We start from the raw sequence: 12862 nt of genomic DNA, 5'->3' as shown, positions 1-12862 counted from the left end.
ACGTCAGCTAATACGCATAGTAAATGTTTAAACTTTGGTAATCAAATTCGAATGTGACAGAAAGAGAAAGAAAAACTTTTTAATCATATTAGCATGCGTAAAAGAGATGTAACATAATATCACTTTCACTTTAAAAATCATACCTAGTATTCAATGTCATAGTTCAACTTTAAATGAAAAAACAGAAACTCTAGGTAAGCATGTGTGCCCTTAATAGGTAGGTGATAACGTTTTTACTTATTTTACTTTACCTTTTGATGAGTGAACGTAGTGCCTGAAGATGCCGAAAAGCGAACTCCGCGTCGCAAAAAAACGACTTAAAGGAATAGTACAAAACTTAAACCACAATCACTGCTGAACTTTTAATTACCTTTTAATTACCACATACGTTAATTATATCTAATGGCCAAGTACTCCAAACGCGCCAGTCGCGGTGTAAGCACTAAATGAATTAAAATTTAAATTCAAATTCCATCAAGTACCTTCGGTCGATAATATTGATATTATAATGTTTGAGGCTTTCACGGTTGTTTTTTATCGTAGTATATTCTTGGGTTTTCACCGTGTCTCCTTCTTCCTTCTTGAAATCCACAGAAACCCTGAAAATATTAATAGGGATGATGGATTACGGTTAAAAACGTCATGGCTTCCGGCACTATCAACAAAATCTAATATTAAAGCCGGTATCCCCGGTCGTAATGATTGACAGATTACTCTGAGCAACGTTTGCTCTTAGATAATCGGATTCCTTTTGACATTCTTAGGGCAACGCTTACATTCACACACCTACACTACATTTCATCATAAAACATATGTCTTGATAATGGCCTCTGCAACGAGCCCGAAACGTCGAGTAAAGAAGGAGACACGGTGAAAACCCAAGAATATACTACGATAATATTGATATTATATAGGTAAATCATTCTAAAGTAGTATCATGGGCGATTCGCTGGTGTATTGGTATCATTTGCGATGCATGCTTCAAAGTTAGCAAGTACCTAATACCAATACAGCTGCGAATTACTTTTGTCGTACCCATGATGCCAATATAGACTGATGTATCGCAGTAAGTATATGATAGTATAGTAAAGATAGAGAGACCATACTATCTACAATCAGGTACCGTAGACTACAGAGATTCAATATAGCCTAATTGTTTAAACCTAAGTGAGAACCTTTGCTGTTAATTAATACGTGTGCATTTTCTACATTTATATTTTATTGTCATATTTTCTTAATTCAAACCTCTTGAAAGCTACGAGCACTTGCACTCGCGCTGATTTGATACACTGCCTGTTCTGATCGCAAATAATTATTAATAAACGCTAATAGCTCATATTGCAGACCTTGCATATTGATTATTGCATTAAAGCATCAAAGAAAACGTGTTTGTGCACTTAATACACTTTCCGACGCCACAGTACCGTAGACAGCAAAATGTGCACTCAAAATGATCTTGTCATTTACATACCTACCTAATTCTGCCTGTTAGAATTATAATAATGACATCGAATCTATTGTAGGTATCTACGTATAGGAATTACAAAGTTTATATTAAATCTTTTGGTACTGTTCGGTTATACGGAATACAGCGGAAAACGCATTTTGAAAATAGCCGATAAACTGGATTATTTGTTGGTTAACCTAACCAAACCTAACCTAACCTAACCTAACCCAACCTAACCTAACCTAACCTAACCTAAACTAACCCAAACTAACAAATAATCCGGTTTATCGGCTATTTTCAAAATGCGTTTTCCGCTGTATTGCGTATAACCGAACGGTACCAATCTTTTTTATATAACTTTTCCAAGGTTTTAATTGCTACCCGCTGTCATAAATCCTTTAGATTCATTGCAGTCTCTCATTAAAATTCTGTTCTGCACAATTTTACCGAACTCTTGCGTCATCCTTAATACAACTACATATTTGAGTTCCTTGACGTTCTACGACACAATATATGTGATTTTCTCAAAGCCTGGGTGTTTCTGACTGTTTCACTTCTATCACTAATTACACTACTGTTTCACTACTCTACATATTGGGCCCTCATGGCCTGTTGTATTGTTATATATTATATATATATATTATTTCGAATGTCATCTTCAGCATCCCAACTGTTACCAATAAAAATGTTTTTTTTCCGAATTGCTCTCCGCTAAAGATACACATGGGCTCTTTTGGCTTTAGCACGGTCGATATATTATTAATTAATATTTGAATGTTTTAAATAAATCGGTTCAGTACAAACCTTTACCTCCGTAATACACTCGCTGCCAGCTGTATAAATTTACGGTTTCAAATGACATATCGCTGTGCGCTGTCTGGGTGGGATTCCCACGACTCGCGTAATATATCTCATTTAGAGTGAATATTTATTTCGTTTGTTGGAAAATTATTCAACACCAGACAAACGGGAAAATAATCGGTGCATGTCCTAGCTTTTGCGACGCAACATCGCTTACGCCAAAAGCATTCCGGGTAATGTTAGTAGGTATGGAAAGTTACAAAATGGTTTTCCCTCGATTAACCCCTGACCCTATTTCACCCCCGTTCACCCGCCGCGACCCCTCCATCTACCACTGACTAAGTTTCAATCTCTTCAGCCAATCGGAAGTTTATCCTAATCGATGCATTAACTACCTACTCAACTTTGTTGCTGGAGTTATCGCCAATTACCCTGATGGATGTAATTCTTAATTCCCTGTGGATACTATTACGTCATTAGTTGACTGCTTATATACATAATGTATACACACTGATATACTTTGTTTAGGTCCCTAAGGGACCTCTCACACAGAGAATCAACGTGACATCAAGTCAGAAATGCTTTCAAAATTGCCTACATTCCGTTACGCCGGTCTCGCATACAGATAAATTTATTCCAGAATCAAAACCTCAAAATCAATTAAGTACCGAATACTCGAACTGACTGAGAGAAAGTTATTAAGTTAAACATACTTCAAACCCTTGAAGACATTTGTCCACGCATTTGAAATTATATCATGTACATGAAAGTGTACCTTCCGGTATATTATTTATTCATCTTCTAAAACGATGAATATGAGACTCCTCTCGTGGATCACGACAGCGTGGTGCAAGTGACACGCGTCAATACTAATATTATATTACCAGCACAAAGCTTTTTTCAATATTCAATGTTGCGTTGGGCTTGTGTGCGCGTTAAGCGTCAAATATATTATGATGCACGTCGCGTACTATCACGTGACGTCACAGTAAGCTACCGCTACGGTAAAAGTGTGTAATGTCGTTTTTCTTGGTGTTTAAATGTTATCAGACTGATGCTTCCCCCATCCCGTAGCATATTTCGAACCTTTAACGCTTTCGCTGCTGAAGACTTAATGAGATTTTAATTGCCCCCTTTAAAATGCACGTTAATTACATCGATCGGCCGCCTGGTCATTACGCACCGTGTGCGTCTTCCGCGTCCAAAGTATTAAACGAACATTGTCAGTTAGCAAAATCTGCCGAAAACACCAGAACAACAATGAGAATGAGAAACAACACCTCACGCGTACCGCACTGCATCGACACCCGAATGACTCAATGAACGTTTTTTTATCATTTTCCACATGCCTACACATTTTCGACTCACGTCAAAATCGCGTGTTTTTTTGTTATTAGCGGTTGGCTCTATGTATTTTCTATAAGAATGTTGTCTATTATCTATGGTCTGCATGTTGGGTTCTGTTCAAAATATTATCTATGTTTGCAATATCGCAGTAATTTTAACGTACGCAATTAATTGAAATTAGCATGAATAATAATTCAAAATACTAATACATAAATTGGGCACTCTCCATCATTGAATTTAAAAAGATAGTGATCGTTCAAAATATTCTGCAAAATGACGAAACCATAGACTATATTTGTCGCCGTGACAGCATGACAGTACGCGACGTGCATCATAATGTATTTGAAGCATTAATGTATTAATTATCATATTATTATCATTATGTTTTACGGATGTTAGTTAAATTACATGGATATTATTGACGGATTGTGCTTCAAACACAATGAGCCTCAAACGTTAGTGGTGCACTTGTTTTTCTTCGGATGTTACACCTGCATAGCATATTCTGCGATATTTCGAGTAGTGTGCTCAGGATTTCATTCCATAATTTTTCACAGTATTTTTATACACTTTTCACACCAATTTGGTATACCTAATTGTATGTAAGTCAAATATAAAAAAAACATTCGATTGCTAGGTATTAGTCAACGTATACAAAATTATACACCCACAGCAAAAGTCCGGGTGAATGCTTTGAATGAAATTCGACTCTCCTTTGGCCTACTAGTAAGTATTTCCAAAGAAATATTTAGAGATATTTCCAAATTATGCATTTTCGATACTTATGAATTTAACATTCTTAAATCTTGTGTCCATTTAATATTGAACAAAAAATAATAATAATGTAATATAAATTAATAGTTAATATAAACTTTAAATACTTTGACGGTTTCTTTGTCAGTCATTGTATATTTGAATAAATGCACGCACCACGGATACAGTGTCTTTAGTATTTTCACAATACTTACTATCTGAATTGCAAATTTTGCAACACCGTGTTAGCTGACGTATGCATACAAAATTGTCAAATTGCTCTCAATAGTTTGGATAATTATATTTTGAATACTGGTAGTCATTCGTGTTTAGGTAGATAATCTTTATTTAATACAATTTTTCACTATCTAAAATGTTTTAACGATATTTAATACTACATTGCGTTTTGTGTCATGCGTCCAAAAATCGGCTTCATAACGCACAAGTCCACTGATTTACATAAGTAAAACTAAGTATAGGCCCATAGACTGAATAATGTTTTGTTTGCGACGGTGCTATAACATGGTTGATATACATTATCCTAGAGTACATCCAAGTAAAAATTCAGAGTAAACATGATTTGTTAGCTATGTTTGGCGTAAAAGGAACAAAATAATATATTGCGTAGGACGAAGCAGTTTTTCTCTCTGCGTGCGTTAGTTTCAACAAAAATATATCATAATATTATGTTACTTAAGTAAGAGAATGTGAAGATTTTTGCTTTTACTTCCATTCTTGGCTTACATATTTTAGGTTGTCTGATTATTAATAATTTATGCTTTCATTAAAACTGACACTAAATACTTACACGGTAATGGCGAGAAACAACCGTGAACAGTGTACCTAATATGGAAGCAACCACATAAAAGCGATGTCTATCAATAAATATTTAAACCTCTTTATTATTAAGTTTATATTATTATAATGTGGAATTTACGTGAGTTATTAAATTTATATCAAAGTTGCTTAGGAAGCTGTGAGATAATGTAAATTAATTTATGTATTAAACTTGCTTTCTCGATACAATCGCGAAATCGATAAATAACTTTCAAATGACTGAATATGATTAAACATTGAGGCAAAGTGGCAACTTTCACCAAGGTTTACTGAAAACTCACCTAAAATTTAATAAAAGATGCTATCGTTATAATGTATACATATTATGTACCTATATTCATAATATTTGAGATACCTACAAATAAAAAAATATGTTTTTTTTCCTCGTAAGTAGTTTCTTATTCTCATGTCATTGGCAAGTTTCCACCATACGAATGAATGTATATAGCATAGCGTACCATGTTGTGAAAATTACTCACATAATTGTAATATTATTATGTAAATCATTTACATGCAACTTTATTTTAGAAATTATTCCATGCGAGGGTTCCTCAGAGAAACAGGCAAAATCAATTAAAGATATTAAAATTTATCACCCCTTGATTAATTTCTTAGTCGCCGTCAACCGTTTCTTTGGCGGATATTGTACAATTAGGCACCATGGGTCGTATCTTCATAAAGAATAACTCAGTATTCAGTATGTGCCTGATTCATTATCGTTGGTAGAAATTGATTTAAACCTCCTACAGTTATGAGGAGTTATTTAACTGTAAATACTCATAACCGTAAATACACAATTTTCAAAAACCTCAGATATAAACGTCAGAGAAAATTTTTGAACACATATCATGATTAGTGCTCGTAACCAATTAATATTTTCGCATGTTTTTCATACGAATGTTTTCCTATAACTTCGTCATATGAAATGATAAAAATTTTGCCAATGTAATAAATATTTTATTTACAAAAAATATTCATTATTTTTTTAACATTACGACAGTCCAAGATCCACAATTGAGTAAGTTAAAAGCGAAAGGCATCTCTCCATTTTTTAAATTCACAACAATCACTGTCTCAAATGTTCAAAGTATACTAAATATCAAAGCTATTTATCAATGGTTGAAGTAGCTCAGTATACTCTTTTAATAAAATATAATATAACTTGTAATGTACTCTTAGTGTGAGGCCTCAGTGCCAGCGTTCGGCGCAGCGTTGAGCGTTGTGCGCAACTCAAACGTATAACCGTATAAATGTATAACCAAAAAAAAGACATTGTCTACGAACATTTTCACACACGGTTATACGTTTGAGTTGCGCAAAACGCTCAACGCTGCGCCGAACGCTGCCACTCAGGACGTACACTAAGAACTATGCCAGTATTTTTATGCGCATATCTCAATGTGTAAGGTGATAGATGTAAGCCCTTTTTCTTTTAATCTACTCAATTACATTAAGGCTATGCCTCAGTTGAGGCATGGTCTAAAAAGATCGTGGCTAGGCGATGCGCGGATTGTGCAAATGACGCGTGCCGAACGAAATATAATTTGTCATATAAATCCAACATGCGTCCATTTAATGGTCTGTTTATTGTTCTATTAGTAACAATAATATATTCATTGACATGTTTTCTTTTTCAAGTAAATGGGTAAGGTTTTTAGTCATATTTACACGATTTAAGAATTAGTACGTCGCCATCACGAAACAAATTGACGTGTTCACACCTCGACGTTCGCTCTCCGATTGCCAGCGAGTCCAAAATTTCGTCGCACCTGTAGTTGAAAATTATTTGCCGTTTCACTGAAGTATCGTCTTAATGAAATCTATCACAGAAATACCAATACTAAACTTGATAAAATTACATTATATTATGTATTGTGAACTCACCGGTATTCGAAATCTGGACCGGTATTCGAAAACTCGAATACTAGTGTCTCGTATTGGACTACGAGAGTCGCGTCTATTAATATGATTTGAAATCAACAATAAACGAATTTTCGAACCCATACCTAACGGGAAGAATTTTATTTTGCGGAAATGAAACATGTATTTATGATTAATGTATTGGACATCATTGCAAAATTATTCCCAACGTCTGCTGATTTTCTTTGGAAAATTTGACAGAATTTTTTCATCGAAAAGTAGGTATTGTATCACTTCGACGCTTTCTGCTATTGACGATTGTGTATTTCATAATATCATTTTCTGCTGTCTTTTGAAAAATGACTAATCGACAATATTATTTTTCGGTGAACTTTGAAAGTTAAAATAGCTATAAGTATTATTATTTACTCTCCTTCAGCAAAACATACTTTTACCAATGCGGTGTTATGCCGTTATATGAAAGTATACCTTCAATATGTAGCATTTAAGTACTCTTGTCTTTATATTACGCTCAGAAACGATATTGTATGTTATTTAATGTACACATACGAAGATATTAAATCTTTGCCTGCTTTAATTTTTGCATTCATAGAATATTTTTATTTATAATCTGATGCTCGTATTCCATTCAAAACGATTTCTATGGAATTTGTCTATTCATAATACAATAACCGAGAATGAATGAAAAATAAAAGTCATCTCTGTAACGTGGAGCTATGATTATATCAGTAACTCGATTTTACTAATGAAAGACTCGACAAAGGCTTGATAGAAACCATATAATATATATGGTGACCATACCTTCTTTACTACAGAAGACAATCCCTTATTTTTATGGTGTTGTCTTAAAATGTACAAAATCAGTTTTAGGATTCCAGCACAGTAGCGAAAAAGCATAAATTAAACGAATGTGATTACAAATATTAACAAACAAATTCCACAGATACGTCGCAATGATGTACTATTATATACCCTGTTTTTGAGTGTGGATATGTTTTCCTTTTGTATAATGCACATAGCATTTCAATGGATTTCCCAGTAGCTGATATTTGTGTGTATGAAGATGGCCAAAACGTCTGCATATGCCTGAGTATTGTAAAGTTAACAAATCTTACGCTTTTATATGAAAATTATATTCTTCACAGATATGATTACTTTATGTGATCAATCTTTCCGCTTGTAGGTATATTATGTGCAACATTTGTAATATTTAAATGGTTTTTCGTCTATAGTTTTCAGTCGAAGTGTTTTAATTTTATCTGTATACGAACATACATCGAATTTCAATATTTTTTATCGGTAGTTTTTTGTATTTCTACGTGGTTAATCTTTCTCATTTCTACTAGTATATGCAAATACATCGCATTTAAACGGTTTTTCATCAATAGCAAATCTCATTTTGGTGGTCAATCAACCACTCTGCTTGTATATGAACATACGTCTTATAACATGCGTGAATGGCTATAAGTTATATAACTATGTAACCATAATTTTTCTTATGAACCATTTTTAGAATTATCCTGTGTCATATTATGATTTTGACAGGGGGATTTAGGAAGGATGGGATGGGGATGTAGGGAATAGGTGGGAATTGTGACAATTGATCAGATTGTCACGTAGGGAAAAGAGGAGTGGATATGGGATAGGGAATGGGGATAGCATGGGATGAGCATGAGACTCGGGGAAATAGGAGGAAGCAGGGTCGTGGGTAGATTGACTTTTACCTCTATGACCTCAGTTACCTGTCCGGTTACTATACTCATTCGTGTGTGTTCCTAGATTAATAAAAAAGCATAATAAAAAAGGAAGTAATAATAAAATCTCGGATTGAGCGCCACTCTATGTTGATGCATAGAGACAATAGTGATAAGGATAATTAAATGAAAAGCAAGTAGAGAAATTTCAACAATTGTATAATTAATAAATGAGATAACTTGCGGGCTACAGTGTATAGAGATGTATAATTACTCAAGTGAATCACGAGCACCTAGTGCGATATAATATTTAAACAAATTAGAACAAAAACCCAAAAGCTAGTTCGAAACAAAGACTAATTCGGTGGACCGTAACATAAAAGAACAATAAATACCAATTACACAAAAGGATCTTCAGCCTCTTCGCTGCCCTCGATTCCTTCCAGGACGGAATCGAGGAGTGCGTCTTCAAACGTGTGGGGACCGTGGAGTTCCTCCGATCTCCTGGCGTGGGGGGGACGTCCTTCGGATGGCCATCGTCCTCGTCTCCAAAACGTCAGGAAATCGAAAGCCCTGTGCCCCGGGTCCGAGGCTCGGAACTGGCCAAGACGTCTGCTTCCTTCGAACGATCAAGACAGAGCGCTCGACTCCTGCTTCACCTTCATGTACCAAGCCCGCTATCTCGTTTAGCGCCGGAAATCGTATCACGAACTCCGTACAAACTATCCCGTGCGCAGGCGTGATCCGGCCGATCTTTTGCGTAGTGTTGCCCTCGTAAAGACTTCCTTGGCTTAGTGTGTTATGTTATAAAATAACATGACACCTGTATTTTTTCAAGAAAATATAGTCACCGTATATATATACATACATGTACGTAATACGACTTTTAAAAATCTATGATATTGAAGTCTTTACGTTATTGATAGTAAGATATTTCACATATTAGTAGCAGCATAAGGATGAAAACCGCTCAGACATGATCAACCAACTACTGATCAGTTGACAGTATCTTTCTAAGCAGATGAATTCGACCCCGATTGTTATTAAAATATCTGGATTGCGTACTATAATCGAGGGCTATATGGTAGCATGTTAGATCTAAAGTTTAAGGGCCGTATGTATGAGATTCCCAAAGTCTTTATAAGCTATTTATCCGATTTTCCACCATATAGCGTATATCACTGTTTGTGACGTAAGCAATCTGACGTCACACGTCATTCAAAATGGCTGCTTCATCTGTCACTTTCAAATGTCATTTTAATATTGCATTCATTACAGCAAACGTTTGCTTGAGGCCCTCGTTCATTTGGTAGACTCTACTATTTTGTAGCCATAACACATTATGACGTCACATCGTGACGTCGCTAAACGGGTTACATTTTTGCACTCATGAATACAAATGAGCAGTATTTATCCTATAAAATATTTGGGAATGTCATGCATACGACCCTATGTCAAAATCGATGTATTGCTTGGATAAGTTGCCCATCTATTGGAATTATTGTACTCTTTTGCCCAATACGTTAAAACATAATTGTTATCAGAATACTCAAAAGTATTAACGGAAAAGTTACATGTAAATTAATGTTTTAATTTGCTTAACATTACTCACAATAATTACATAACGCAGATGTAAACACAATAATATGTTAGGTAAGTTAGGTTCGTATTGAATAAAATGATTAGTTACATAATTTTGCTGAGAGTCGTGTAAACTTGGTATTTTTTTTTAGATAAACCCGTGTTTATGTTTATAAAACATAAAATTTGCAGGTATTTTTATCTTGGCTTCAGTATTGGCAGAAATTGTGATCTTACATTATTATAATCATATGACAATATTTCTTATCCGCACAGAAAAATGATCAGATTTTTAAGTAATTTCAGTATAACGAGATTTTGAGAAAGTGATAGTTTGCATTTGCAACCATAGGGACGTCCTAAATGCCACTGGATTGACGACCTCATAAAGTTCTAGAACTAGGGACATGGTTAGGAGAGGCATTCATCCAGCAGTGGATCGACACCCGCTGATAATGATGATATATCGTTTCATCGTTAAACTAAACATCCTGTTTAAACGTTTTTTTGTTGTCATAGGACATAGGTAAATATTTGTGAATTTTGACGTACAATTTCAATGATTACAAATGCTTTTGTACGTATATTCTCGACTATGTATTACATTTATATGCATCTTTTAGAATTATCTTTTCAACGACATTTCCTTGAAATGTGTTGAAAGAATAAATCATAATATTCATTTGAAATTCTTTGAATTTTAATTACGCAAGATATCTATTGGGGTTCATTTTAAAACTTTCCCCAACAAATAATGTTACTATTGTTGTTTTGTCAAAAATACTCCCAAGATAATAAACCAAGACTTAGTTGTTTGTAACGCAAATAAGATTTACGCAATTCCTTGTAAATAAATGTTTGTAAGACAGTTTTATAAAAAGAAAATTACGTTTCGCAAAGCGTATTTCGAGGATAAGATCTTATTATTCTTCACAGTCATATATTTATTTTTAAACGATAATGTAAAGCTTTCATTTTAATTTAAATAAATAAATTATATTAAACTATTTCCTTTATTCGTTATGTTTACTAATTTTTATGATATTTTTATGACTTTTTACGACTTAATTACTGATAGAAGACGGCGTCTATCACTTGTCAGGATGAAATTTAGGGCGGGTCCAGGAATCATAAAACGTCTAACGTAGAACGATATTTATTCAAAGAAAAATATAAGAAATAAAATAGTCGGTCAGGTTTCGACAGGTTGACAGTTACTACAAGTGGCCCAGACTTGAAGCCGGCCAGTACCATTTGACGGTGTATTTTTGAACATATTAGCGGATCCCGGCTTATGTATACCCAGTACTTATCGCCTGCTTTCTCGGAACTCGGAAAGCTAATTTTTACATATAAAAAAATAATAAAACTTCTTCGAAATGTTGCAGCTAGCTCCGATTATTTGGCCGCCGAATATCAATTTTGGCTTGTTTTTGAAGACTGCCCAAAATGTAGGGATTCCAATCGCAGGATTAAAGGATTAATATTTGTCAATCCAGAGATTAAACATAAACAAGTACCTAAAAACGATTTTATATCGATACACCAGTTCAATATGGGAATATGGCGTTTGAATTTTTTGCAGTAATTTTTATTTTAATTTTAAAGCCTTGATTTCGATGAAAGTGTATGTTTTTTTGTATTTGATTTAGTGGAATTCATCAATGCACAATGAAATTGTACATTTTAATAACGAATTAACAAATAAATTTGATTATATAATGGAATTACTGATTAATCTTAGAAAGGATTATTCGATTTTATGACACAGTGAAGAAAGTTTTAATTTTTTTTTTGCTGAATTATAAAGAGAAGACTTTTCTACATCAAATGGCATTCTTAACTCATAACCTTTAAATTCTGAGTTGTTCCCCTATTGAACTGGTGTATCGATATGAATGTATATGATAAAAAAAGCGAAGTAGAAGCGATAGAAGTTTCACGTATAGTAACAGTCTAAATGGGCAATTTAGTTTATACGAAATTTTACTATGCATAATGTTTCCGAATTTGTTGAAGCTACTTGCAGAAATCGCTCTTTACCTCTACTAATGTAGTTGGTTATCACACAAACAATGTATGTATTTATACTAGCACGGACCCAAACCAAAATATTTGTAATAATAAAACAAAATACGAATTTTGGACGATGTTTTGTGAAAACTATATTTTTTTATAATATTTTATAATTTTTTATAAAACAATAAGTAGTTTTTTTCCAATTAATTTTTTTTTATAAGACAGTAACTTGTCTGTTTTCTCAAAAATCGTATAAAAAATTAGAATCCAGGGATTTCGGGATTAAAAAAATCAACGAGGTATCTTTATTTGTTATCCCGGGATTGAAAACCTTAAAATGTTGACAACATTTCCTTGAAAATACATTAGTATGAGAATTTGTAATAACGACTATCATGTACATACGCGTACACAAGTCATCGTAATTGAAATTCAAAATTCCATGTAATTTAGTATTAGCCTATTACGGTAAATGACAAAAATTACATTTCAAATGTCATTC

The 12862-nt window shown here is 33.8% G+C and overlaps 1 protein-coding gene across 7 annotated transcripts in view; it reads left to right on the top strand.

The window, feature by feature from the left end:
* LOC147064644 (adenylate cyclase type 1-like) overlaps nt 1-12862 on the top strand; it is a 495388-nt gene that overhangs the window by 247063 nt on the left and 235463 nt on the right. The gene's annotated exons all lie outside the window — the stretch shown is intronic.

Source organism: Rhyacophila brunnea, unplaced genomic scaffold (genome assembly GCF_057557595.1).
Source record: "Rhyacophila brunnea isolate RB1 unplaced genomic scaffold, BYU_Rbru_1.0 scaffold_7, whole genome shotgun sequence".
Classification (NCBI taxonomy): Eukaryota; Metazoa; Arthropoda; class Insecta; order Trichoptera; family Rhyacophilidae; genus Rhyacophila; species Rhyacophila brunnea.
Note: the sequence above shows the minus strand (reverse complement) of the source record. Positions and strands in the feature narration are given on the sequence as shown.